The sequence below is a fragment of the Schistocerca gregaria genome, chromosome 4 (assembly GCF_023897955.1).
Source record: "Schistocerca gregaria isolate iqSchGreg1 chromosome 4, iqSchGreg1.2, whole genome shotgun sequence".
NCBI classification, from domain to species: Eukaryota; Metazoa; Arthropoda; class Insecta; order Orthoptera; family Acrididae; genus Schistocerca; species Schistocerca gregaria.
This window is the reverse complement of record NC_064923.1, coordinates 12801945-12814403: the sequence shown is the minus strand read 5'-3', so window position 1 is coordinate 12814403 and position 12459 is coordinate 12801945. Positions and strand designations below refer to the sequence as shown.

Here is a 12459-nt window from a genome sequence, read left to right as displayed (position 1 = left end):
TTGATGCTGTTTTGTGTAGTGTCAGACCAATATGCTGATAAAAATGCTTCCTCAAATGCTTCTACGGAAAAACATTGTCTAGCAATTGGTCGCATTCGTCGTGCTGGTTCTCCTTCAAGAAAACTGACAATAAATTCTAACTTATGTTGTACTGGCCATGATGATGGAAGTGCTCCCCTGAACTGTTGGATAAAATCCAACGGATGTATTTGCGCCCTGTCGTTTTTAAATGTTTTAAACTTTCTAACTGAAAGAAAATGTTTGTGATCAAAACTGTCATGTCTGTGTGTGTAAGTGTTGTCGTATTGTCTTGAATATGGATTCGGGTGTCTTTCTTCCTGGGTAAAATCTCTTACTCTCTGAAGTCTACCAACATTATATGTATTATGGATCTGAGGCATTTCGTAGCGGTGTGTGTTCTGTTGAAAATGATTATGTGCGGCGGTTTCTTGTGCGTCCGCTATCTCTTGCTGTAGAGAATTTATTTGCTGATGCAATGAATCATTACGCGATTTTAGATCTGTGATAGTTTGTTGTATATTTGTCAATGGCGTGTTATTACTATTAGAGTTCTGTTGCACTGGGACTGGTGCAGTGTCGTCTGATCTCTCGTCATTGTTAGTATCTAAAAGATCTATTCTTGTAGTGAGTTCATTGATCTTTTCTGTCAGTTCGTTTCGTAATTTACGGTTGCTTTTGGTGACTTTCTTAAAATCTGCCTTTAAATTTTCTGTGTCATGGTTAATTTCTATGTGTTCTATTTTGTCAGTTAGTGTCTGAACGTCCTCTGTTAATTTATCTTTAACATTCTGGATTTCAGTGTCTGTAGAAGTTTTCACATCGATTGTCTGTGTTTGGATTTCTGTAAGCCTGTCTTGTATTTGATTATTTGTTTCTTTGACCGTTTCGATTTCTTCCGAGATCGACTGTATGTGATTGTCTACATATGTTTTGCCCTGGGCAAACACTTTCTTTTTGTCGTCCTGACGCTGTTTAGTGATTGTTTGTAGTAATTCTTTTCGTTCTTTATCCTGCGATCGCACCAGTCATTGTTTCCCGTATACTAACTGCAAATGTTGCTTGGTTATCGGATATTTCTTGAATTTTGTCGCGTAATTCTTGTGTTGATTGTGAACATTTTTCAGCGACTGTTTGAATTTCTACTTTGATTTCGTGTTTTAGATTTTGGTACATGTTGTCTAATTTCTGATCTGTGTGTGCGTGTTCTGCCTTAATTTCGTTTTTTAGATCTTGTGACCTTTTTTCTAATTCTTGTGACCCTCTGTTAAAGTTTGATTCATGTCTTGTCTCATTTGTAGCAAAAATGCCATTATTGGATCCGTTTCGGATTGACTTCTGTGTGTATTTGTATTCGTTGTTAAAGGCTGTAGATCTGTGTTCATTTGAACATCCTCAGATGATTGTGACTGCGTCACGTTTTCCGTAATTTCGGAATTTTGGTCATGAGAACTGTTGGATCTGCTACGCAGGTTGTGTAGCTGTGTACCGTTTGAATCTAAATCAGTGCATAATGGAGTCTCTCTGTCTGACTGCATTGTAGTGGTTTCGTTACTGAAACTGTTATGTCTACTATGCGGAATTTGTGACTGTGTACCGTCTGTTGTATTTAATGCCAAATTATTTTGCACTACCGTTTCATTGTCTGTGGGCATTTCTGAAGTTACTTGTTCGTTAAACGCTTCCATATTGTTACAGTTATTAAATGTCTGTTCACCTAACGTTTCAGAATCAGGGTTTTCACACGTATTATTACTGCCTATTCCAGAAAAGAATCTCTCGTCAGTATTTTGTACAGTTTTATCAGTTTGAGAACGAGTAAGTATTCTGCGGGACATTGTCTATAATCATCACACGCAACAAAATATATCACTGTTCAAAGCGGATTCAACACTGAACAAACACTTTTCAACGCCGAATCAATAAAGCAAACAGAATTGCCGATGACCTGTGAATAAAAGTTATACACTTTAGTATATGCGTTGCGCCACTTAACAGTAACTTATTCACACTATTATCAAAGTCAGTATATTCATATCCACAGTAGATTCACTAAAATGTCGTACTGAATGGATATCGCCAAGTGAAACTTTCCCGTCTAATATTGGATGAACGTTTGCTTGCTGACTGAACGCTGCGTCTCTTAAAATCTTTTAACTGCTGCTCTGTCAAGACTACCTGCTCATTATTACGACGAAACATAAAATGTGTTGTCGCCGTGGCCCTCAGTCGTTACCTGAAATTATTAAGACTGATTCTTACCTTTAATTATTTATACTGGATCGCCATCTGACTGCTACAGCAAACTGTGGAATGAATATACTTACTTCTCTTTAACATAATTATAAGCTGCTGGTGGAGTTTCATAATACTTTGTGACTGGAATTCTTTAAGTTGAAGTTAATTTAGATTTGATAAAAGCTGAAGCTCAGTTTAGACTTTTCTTTTAAGATAACAATAAATTCCGTAAAGCATTTACGTGAATGATTTTGGGATAGAAAATTCTTAATGCATTTAATCTGGTAGAAGTTAACTATATTCTGAGAACGATCTTGACAAACAATTACAAGGGGTATAGTTCTTTACAAAAATTCTTAAAAACTAGCATTGCGCTACATATAGCGAGTGGCTGGCGAGCACACCGCTTCTTTCAAAGTGTTAATTCATACCTCGCTTACAGCGACCTCCTCTCATGTCTCGCTAGCTACGACTGCCTCGTCTCACATCTTACTCGCAACTGCTCGCTTCCAACGCTCAATGCTACAAAAGTGCGGTCTCGCCGCCAACAATGGTTTTTGGTGCAGACAATCCCTGCTACCATTACAGATGTATTACTGCGCGCTGTTTCCCGCTCTTTCTCAAAATGTATCTATGCGCGGTTTCCCGCTCTTTCTCAATAATACACAATGCAATTTAATTAACAAAACAATTTAAATAAGAAACAGTTCAGATAATTACATGCTAAAACAGTTTAAATACGCCTATTACATAATTACAACTGACAAACAAGTGGAACTTATATACGACTCATCTCAAAACGCTCACACCACTGAAGAGTTGTGTTTTCGTTCTACACAGACGCTGCCCATTGCTCTTTCCCACCCATTTGACACATTCAACCTGCTACGAGACCTACCAAATATAGACTGGGAAACTAGACCACACACTTTGTGCATTCGGAAATGTAAGACAGGGCGTCCCTCGCCGCATTTGCTACGATGGCCATTTGCTACTTGTGCAGAAGTGGCGACGACGACGACGACGACGACGACGACGACGAAATCCGCGGAAGGCTCTGAGATATGTGATAAATACATCTATAAAATATATTTCAGACTGCCCCGTCCCACCTTATGCTGTACCGCTTTGGCAAATGCTTTATCTGCGCCATTCGCCTTAATCACATCTGAGAGTAATTCTTAATAAAACGCCTCTCGCTAATTGTTCGTCATCCCAGATACTGTTTGCTATAAGGCCACGACGCGCAACTGACATCCAAAATTCGTCTGCCTCCTGTGAGGATGGAACTCACGAGCACTGGTTTACTAGACCAGTGCTCTGCCACTGAGCTAAAGAGGCGCGGCCTAGCGGTACTTTTGTGTACTTCATCCTTACGGTCGTCTGGATCATCAGACTTCAGCTGACAACACTTCATATTACCGTCTAATATTTGCAGCTATGGTGACCCATTACTGCTTGGCTACACATCTGACACGTAAACGAAATGCTCTCCAAATAACACCACTTGCATTTCAGAACATGTCTTTCACACATGTCTACAAAATCACCTTCACCTTCAAATACAGTTTCCTTGCGACTGACGGAGACGTAGGCAAAGTTTAAAATTGCTATTTCCATTACATCACGATAATCAGAAAAACGGTAAGTTACATCTGCAGAGGAACAAAATTCCGCTCTAACCCACGACCCTGGGATTAAGAGCCTTAAGCTCTACCGACTGAGCTAGCCGCGCTGCCTCGGTGAATACATGCCGGTTAGAACGACAGAAAGTACTCGTTTGGGTTGATTGGTCCCATACAGAACCTCTCCATGTTGCCTAATGTTTTCCTAACGTCACACTCGTCACGTAGTTCACTTTTATTTCATAATCATTTCTGAGAGGTAACAGAATTGCATGACAACCTGCAGAGCTAGTTTCGTCAAAATTAACACACATACTTGATGTGACTCATAAGCCGAACGAGTTACTTTCCGACGTTATTTTAGATGTGCAAGTGCCAATCAAAAACACGCGGCGACGGCAATATGCAAACCAATTCGCTAGTTAACACCGGTCTTGTTGTGCGTGTTTCAAGCTCAAGAGCATCTCCAAGCAGAAAATGGTCAACAGCAACATTCACACGGTTTCGTACTGCTCAAGTGCTACACTAAAACGGTATGTTTCTTTTTCAGATCTGGAAAAACACGACCGTGAGAGGAATCAAACACGCAATCTTCGGATACGAAGTCCGACGCCTCATCCATTTTTTTTTCTTTTTCTTTTTTCTTTTTTTTTTTTAAACGCTTACTTCCGGTACCGGGAATCGAACCCGGGCTTCCTGGATGAGAGCCAGGTATCGTAGCCACTTTTTTATTTTTTTTAATTTTTTTTTCTGATCCATTTTTTTTCTTCTGTTTTGTAAAATGCGGTAAACAATCAGGGAGAAGCAAAGTGGGCAGGGGTCGTGCAATCCGAGGCCTGGCCACAATGTCTCCCACCGTAACTGTCACCATGTCACCCTACCTCTTCTGCGAAATAAAGAAAAAACTGCGGCTTGACTCCGCCGCCGGTAACAGAAAAACAGATAATAATCCGAAGACGAAATGGTGCTTCCAAACGCAGTGTCAATTAATTATGTCCATTTCATATTTATGCAGGAGAATAGGGAAATCCGTGCATTTTGCACCGCATGATTGCATCTCGCTCCTCAATCAATGTTAATAATTGATGAACAAAATAAATTAAAATTCTTCTACCGTTGTTCTCTCTATCGTATCTTCTGTTATAATAAAAAAAAAACTAGGAAATATAGTTTCGTGGAAGGCATCCGCCAATGAGACGTAACGCGCTACATCAAACGAGCTGTTATTTTCTGAATCCGACCAATTATCAAGATGACACACTCGTAAAGTCGTCCCCGCACTAACATCTTTTGTCTTCACTCTGGGTGGCCGATAGGAGAGTGGAATCCACCATGTCGAAAAGGGGCTGTAAGCACTCCATCCTATATTGGCTGTGAAATGATTGTGTGGCTTAAAAAGTTTGCAAAATTAGCTTTATAGCTGTTAGTCTTCTGCAGTCGGTGGTGCTGTATCATTAGATACAGAAGAAAGTCTTCTTTACTCGTTTCGTTCAGATTGAAAAGATAGTAAACTGTGTGGCCTTTAAGCCAGTTTACTGAATTTCGTTTGGTCTGCGGGTAAGGCACCACCTGCGGAGTGAGGAAGTCGGCTGGCGTTATGGTGGCAGGGCATGTTCTAGTGATGCTTGCCAACAACTGTATTATGACCGTCCAAACATCTCGCACTGTTTCGCAGACAAATCTGTGTTCCTCGCTATCTTGTACCCGGCATATGTTGCATAAGGGTGAATCGGCCAGATTAATGGAATGGAGCCTGGCATTCGTTGCTATTTTACGGTTCACCGTTAGATACCAAGACGCTCGCACGTGAGACGGTAAATGTCGTGAATGAATATTATCCCAAATGACCCGCCAATTGTGAGCTGGATATTTATCTTCGATGTTATTCCGGGATGTGGACTCGATCAAAGTCTTATACAACTTCTTCACCACCGTTATTTCCTTCTCCGGAATTCTTTGTCGAGCATAACTATATTCCAAAAGGAAGTATTTTAAATGGTAAAGGTCGTGTGGAATATGATGTACATCAATCGGGGGGGTTGAGGTCCGCCGGTGATATTTCGTTGAGCAGGTGAGCAGTGAGACAATGTGGAGATTTTGTCCACACCTTATACATACTGCTTAGATAGAGCGCCTGTGCCTTCTTATAAACATCAGTGAGGTTTAATCCGCCCTTCCGAGTAGGGAGCGTCAACGTAACAAATTTAACTTTGAAGATATTGCCTCTGGTCACGAAATGGCCAAGAGCGGACAGCATTCTATTCGCAATGCCACTGGGAAGAGGCAACACTTTGGCTACATAGTTGATCTTCGAGACGATATAGGTGTTGACCAGTTCAACTTTTTGGAGAGCAATCAGTTGCCTCATACTATGCTGTTGTACACATGCCCTGACCTTGTGAAGTAAATCTCTATAATTTACAGCAATGGTATTCTGTATCTTCCGGCGAAACTCAAGTCCTAAGCACTGTATACTGGTAAGTTCCCGTAATCGGGCATGGTTGGGGAAATGTATTCCCCGTCCGACATTCATGATTCCAGATTTTTGCCAGTTCACCTTCGCCCCTGATGCCGCCGCATATCGTTGAAGTATTTCAAGTGAGGACCTCACTTCTTGCGCGTTCACGACAAGAAAGCCGACATCATCTGCGTACGCACGGCACACAATCTTCTGTCTATTGATTTCCAATCCCTGCAAACGTTCAGTTAGCGTAGCAAGCAGAGGTTCTATGGCGATGGCAAAGAGAGCCATCGACATCGGACAGCCTTGCCTCACCGAACACGCGATATCAATCGCACCACTGAGGCGACCATTAATTTGGATTCGCGAAGTACTATTACGGATCATATTGTCGATTACTTGCGTGAACTGGTGCGGAAATCCCAATTCTCGCATGACGTGGAAAAGGAATCGGTGGCTCACTCTGTCGGATGCTTTTTCAAAGTCTATCATTAAGAGGGCGCATTTTAATTTGCAGGCCTCCGCTACGGCTATCACATCTCTGTAATCCGTGAGCGTGTGGTAAATAGATCTATTTCTACCAACACTCGTTTGATACTGTCCTGTGATTGTGGACATGACATTTTTGAGCCGTTGGCTGAGGACACGGGCGAATAGTTTATAATCACTATTTAACAACGTGAGAGGTCTTAAATTTGTTGGGTTGTCACTGCACGTGGTCTTGGGCAGTAAAACAACAATTCCCTGTCGAAATTCCTGCGGAATAACGTTACATGGGTTCATGAGTTCGTTACATAGTGCAAGTACTTTCGATTTCATCTGTTGCCAGAAGGTTTGATATACTTCTGCTGGTAGGCCGTCCGAACCTGGAGATTTATTTTTCGGACTCCGTAGGATAATGTCTGTTAATTCATCTTCTGTCACCTCTGTAATAACCTGTTTGCCTCTGTGGGGCCGAGTCACCGTGATAAATTTGTCGTAAAATCCGCAAACACGGTATCATCTGTTATTTTATTGGACATCAGGTCTCGATAGTACTCTTCAATCGCACTCAAGATTGCACTTTGTTTAGTAACTATGGCACCGGTGCTGGTTCGGATCTGTGTAAGGATTTTCCGACGGCCTCGTCGACTTTCACGTAACATGTGATACATGGCAGCCTCTTCTTCTTGCACCGTCGTAGGAACTCGCGCCCGAACTTGAAAACCTTCCAACTGTTTCCGTTGCAGCGTAAAAATTTTTGCCTGAATTCTTTTGATCTGTGCAAAATTGCGGATATCTGTCCCGTCAAATTTATGTAACTCCCGAAGACACTGAAAATAAAATTCCATCGTCCGTTTGTGCCACTGATTTTTCTGACGGGAGTAAATCATTAAAGTTTTCCTAATTTGAGGTTTGGCGCATTGGAGCCACCACTCGATCGCGGAGTTGTAGGAATTGAATTTACGTTCACAGACCGTCCAGGTGGACAGGAAGGCTTCTCGACATGCAGTATCTTGCAAATGTGCAATGTTGAACTTCCATAACCCTCGACTCCGGTAGGTTTCCTGTTGTTTCATGTTGACGGTACAGATATAGGCAGCATGGTCGGAAAATACAGTAGGCCATATTTCGGTCTGTAGCAGGTGTTGCTTTAAATTACACGATATGTAAATTCTATCTAACCTACTTGCCGAATGACTGGTAAAATTTGTAAAACCCACTGCCATTCCGTGCGTGGACGTCCAGGTGTCAGTTAAGCGGAGTTCTTGAATGATCTGTTCTAATTCAACACACCGATTAAAGTGCGGAGTTTGATCTATTTGACTAAGCACACAAATGAAATCTCCGCCAAAAATGACATCAGTGTAGTTGGTCCCGAAGAGGGGAAGGATCTCGTGTCGGAAAAATTCTGCACGGCGTTGCCTATTACTGGACCCAAAAGGTGCGTAAATATTAATCAGTCTGATGTTATAGACAGTTACTGCTATCCCTCTGCCGGTCACAAGTTTTGCCTCACAATTGGCAATGATCCCTTCTTTTAAGAGTAATGCTGTTCCAAGTTCGAAACCGTTGCCAGGGTTTATGAACGCGTTATACCCGGCTATGTGGTCTAACTCGATATCACTCACTTCCTGAAGCATTGCTATATCTATGTCAGCTGCGTATAACAAGTCTTGTAAGTTTTTCAGATTCAAATCGCTACGTATCTTATTGATATTGAGAGTCATGATCTTGTAGGCCTGCAAGGTGGTCATTGATGTTCCGTACGAAAGGAGTAGACGTTAGGATACGTCAGCTAGCTGTCAATTGGAGGCTCTGACAGTTTCGGTCGTTTGAGTAGCCATGGCAACGTGGACTTTGCTTCCATCAACTACTGAGAGAGAGGGCAAGGAGCCAGTCGCGGGTGTTGACTCCTCCTGCATCTGTACATCATCTTTATTCGTTTCACACTCGTCTGCCCAATTAGGAGAGGAAAGGGCGCCTACTGGTTCAGGAAACGTTGGATTCGTATCCGGTGGCTCAGTGTTCTGAATCGGCATCTCATCTTGTCTGCTGTAGGACGTCGCGGGCGGCTTCGACACGGAGTTGTCAGATCGTGGTTCGTTACGTGAGCGCGAAGTCGAGGCCACAGCGTCAGCTGGTCCTTCTTTTAAATTCTGGCCGATTAATTTTGCCTTTCCCCGCAAGCTCGGTGCTGTATCTTCCGCACCTTGATGAGCCATCCTCCGTTTTTTATTTTTCTTCGGAGATCTATTACCGCGTGTTACTGCGTCAGAGTTCGGCATCGTTTCAGTCACTTGTTCGGACATGGTAGCAGGAGCCAGGGACACCTCCGTTAACTCAGCACCCTGTATGGGTTGTTCTACCACCATATCACTTGTCCTGTTAGTGTCATGGGTTTCAGACACAGACATCCCGGACGTGACTGGAGTGTCCGGTGATGCTACATTACCTGCGAGACTGGGTCCGGCAGGTGGATCACGAATCGGTTGTATTGCCGGCTCACCGCGAGCAACCGACACGTACGATGCTGGTAATGTTGACATTGCGGGAGGGCGAACACTCTCTCCGGTTGGAAGTTGAACTACACGACGCTGTAAACATTCCGCACGCACATGTCCCGTCGAGTTACATCTAGCACATGTCCTAGGTTGGCCATCATACATTACGACTGCACGGTACCCACAAACCGTGACGTACGACGGAATATGTCGTTGCAAGTCTACTTTAAGCTGCCTGACGCCATTCAACACCGGATATTTATGAGCCGGAGACCAACGTTCAGCAAAGTTACTCAAAACTTTGCCATATGGCGATATCGCAACATTTATCTGATCGGCTGGTACCTCAAAGGGTAGTTCAAAAATGCGAATTGTTCGAAGTCCAAGCCCTGCGTGGGAAACAGTAACTACACCCACATTGCCATCACTATGCTTAAACTTCAAACCGGAACTGAAGGAGTCAACTATTTTGTCACAAAAATCGGCATCTCTCATCTTGATATAAAGTATGCTAGACAAAATCGACAAATGTATACCAATAATCTGATCGATTCCAATTTTCATCACGTCTTCGATGAAATCCTCGATTTCGAAAGAGGTTGGTCGAGCAAATGAATTATCGAAAGTTAACATCAAAATATCTATCCTCATAGCTTGTGTCATCACTGATTCATCAACATCATTCCTCACACGCAAGAATAACCACTGCTAGCGAGCGACTTACCCCGCAGAAGTAAACAAGCCAGCTACAGCGCTGAGCACAGACAACCGCACGCCACGGATGCTGCAGGCAGATTGGGGGTCCATTAGGCCACACGGTCACTGTCAAACAAGTGGAACTTATATACGACTCATCTCAAAACGCTCACACCACTGAGGAGTTGTGTTTTCGTTCTACATAGACGCTGCCCCTTGCTCTTTCCCACCCATTTGATACATTCAACCTGCTACGAGACCTACCAAATATAGACTGGGAAACTAGACCACACACTTTGTGCATTCGGAAATGTAAGGCAGGGCGTCCCTCGCCGCATTTGCTACGATGGCCATTTGCTACTTCTGCAGAAGTGGCGGCGACGACGACGACGACGACGACGACCGCGGAAGGCTCTGAGATATGTGATAAATACATCTATAAAATATATTTCAGACTGCCCCGTCCCAACCTTATGCTGTACCGCTTTGGCAAATGCTTTATCTGCGCCATTCGCCTTAATCACATCTGAGAGTAATTCTTAATAAAACGCCTCTCGCTAATTGTTCGTCATCCCAGATACTGTTTGCTATAAGACCGCGACGCGCAACTGATATCCAAAATTGGTCTGCCTCCTGTGAGGATGGAACTCACGACCCCTGGTTTACTAGACCAGTTCTCTGCCACTGAGCTAAATAGGCGGGGCCTGGCGGTACTTTTGCGTACTTCATCCTTTCGGTCGTCTGGATCATCAGACTTCAGCTGACAACACTTCATATTACCGTCTAATATTTGCAGCTATGGCGACCCATTACTGGTTGGCTACACATCTGACACGTAAACAAAGTGCTCTCCAAATAACACCACTTGCATTTCAGAACATGTCTTTCACACATGTCTACAAAATCACCTTCACCTTCAAATACAGTTTCCTTGCGACTGACGGAGACGTAGGCAAAGTTTAAAGTTGCTATTTCCATTACATCACGTTAATCAGAAAAACGGTAATTTACATCTGCAGAGGAACAAAATTCCTCTTGAACCCACGACCCTGGGATTAAGAGCCTTATGCTCTACCGACTGAGCTAGCCGCGCTGCCTCGGTGAATATATGCCGGTTAGCACGTCACACAGTACTCGTTTGGGTTGATTCGTCCCATACAGAACCTCTCCATGTTGCCTAATGTTTTCCTAACGTCACACTCGTCACGTAGTTCACTTTTATTTCATAATCATTTCTGAGAGGTAACAGAATTGCATGACAACCTGCAGAGCTAGTTTCGTCAAAATTAACACACATACTTGATGTGACTCATAAGCCGAACGAGTTACTTTCCGACGTTATTTTAGATGTGCAAGTGCCAGTCAAAAACACGCGGCGACGGCAATATGCAAACCAATTCGCTAGTTAACACCGGTCTTGTTGTGCGTGTTTCACTCTCAAGAGCATCTCCAAGCAGAAAATGGTCAACAGCAACATTCACACGGTTTCGTACTGCTCAAGTGCTACACTAAAACGGTATGTTTCTTTTTCAGATCTGGAAAAACACGACCGTGAGAGGAATCAAACACGCAATCTTCGGATACGAAGTCCGACGCCTTATCCATTAGGCCACACGGTCACTGACAAATAAGTGGAACTTATATACGACTCATCTCAAAACGCTCACACCACTGAGGAGTTGTGCTTTCGTTCTACACAGACGCTGCCCCTTGCTCTTTCCCACCCATTTGATACATTCAACCTGCTACGAGACCTACCAAATATAGACTGGGAAACTAAACCACACACTTTGTGGATTCGGAAATGTAAGGCAGGGCGTCCCTCGCCGCATTTGCTACGGTGGCCATTTGCTACTTCTGCAGAAGTGGCGGAGGCGGCGACGACGACAACGACGACGACCGCGGAAGGCTCTGAGATATGTGAGAAATACATCTATAAAATATATTTCAGACTGCCCCGTCCCACCTTATGCTGTACCGCTTTCTCAAATGCTTTATCTGCGCCACTCGCCTTAATCACATCTCGGAGTAATTCTTATAAAACGCCTCTCGCTAATTGTTCGTCATCCCAGATACTGTTTGCTATAAGGTCACGACGCGCAACTGATATCCAAAATTGGTCTGCCTCCTGTGAGGATCGAACTCACGAATCCTGGTTTACTAGACCAGTGCTCTGCCACTGAGCTAGAGAGGCGCGGCCTAGCGGTACTTTTGCGTACTTCATCCTTACGGTCGTCTGGATCATCAGACTTCAGCTGACAACACTTCATATTACCGTCTAATATTTGCAGCTATGGCGACCCATTACTGCTTGGCTACACATCTGACACGTAAACGAAGTGCTCTCCAAATAACACCACTTGCATTTCAGAACATGTCTTTCACACATGTCTACAAAATCACCTTCACCATCAAATACAGTTTCCTTGCGACTGAC

The 12459-nt window shown here is 43.4% G+C and overlaps 2 non-coding genes across 2 annotated transcripts; both read right to left on the bottom strand.

Moving 5' to 3' along the window:
• Positions 1-3525: 3525 nt before the first annotated feature.
• Trnat-agu (transfer RNA threonine (anticodon AGU)) lies at positions 3526-3597 on the bottom strand. The gene has a single exon. It is a non-coding gene; the product is annotated as a tRNA-Thr (tRNA).
• An 8547-nt stretch (positions 3598-12144) lies between these two features.
• Positions 12145-12216, bottom strand: Trnat-agu (transfer RNA threonine (anticodon AGU)). The gene has a single exon. It is a non-coding gene; the product is annotated as a tRNA-Thr (tRNA).
• Positions 12217-12459: the final 243 nt, after the last annotated feature.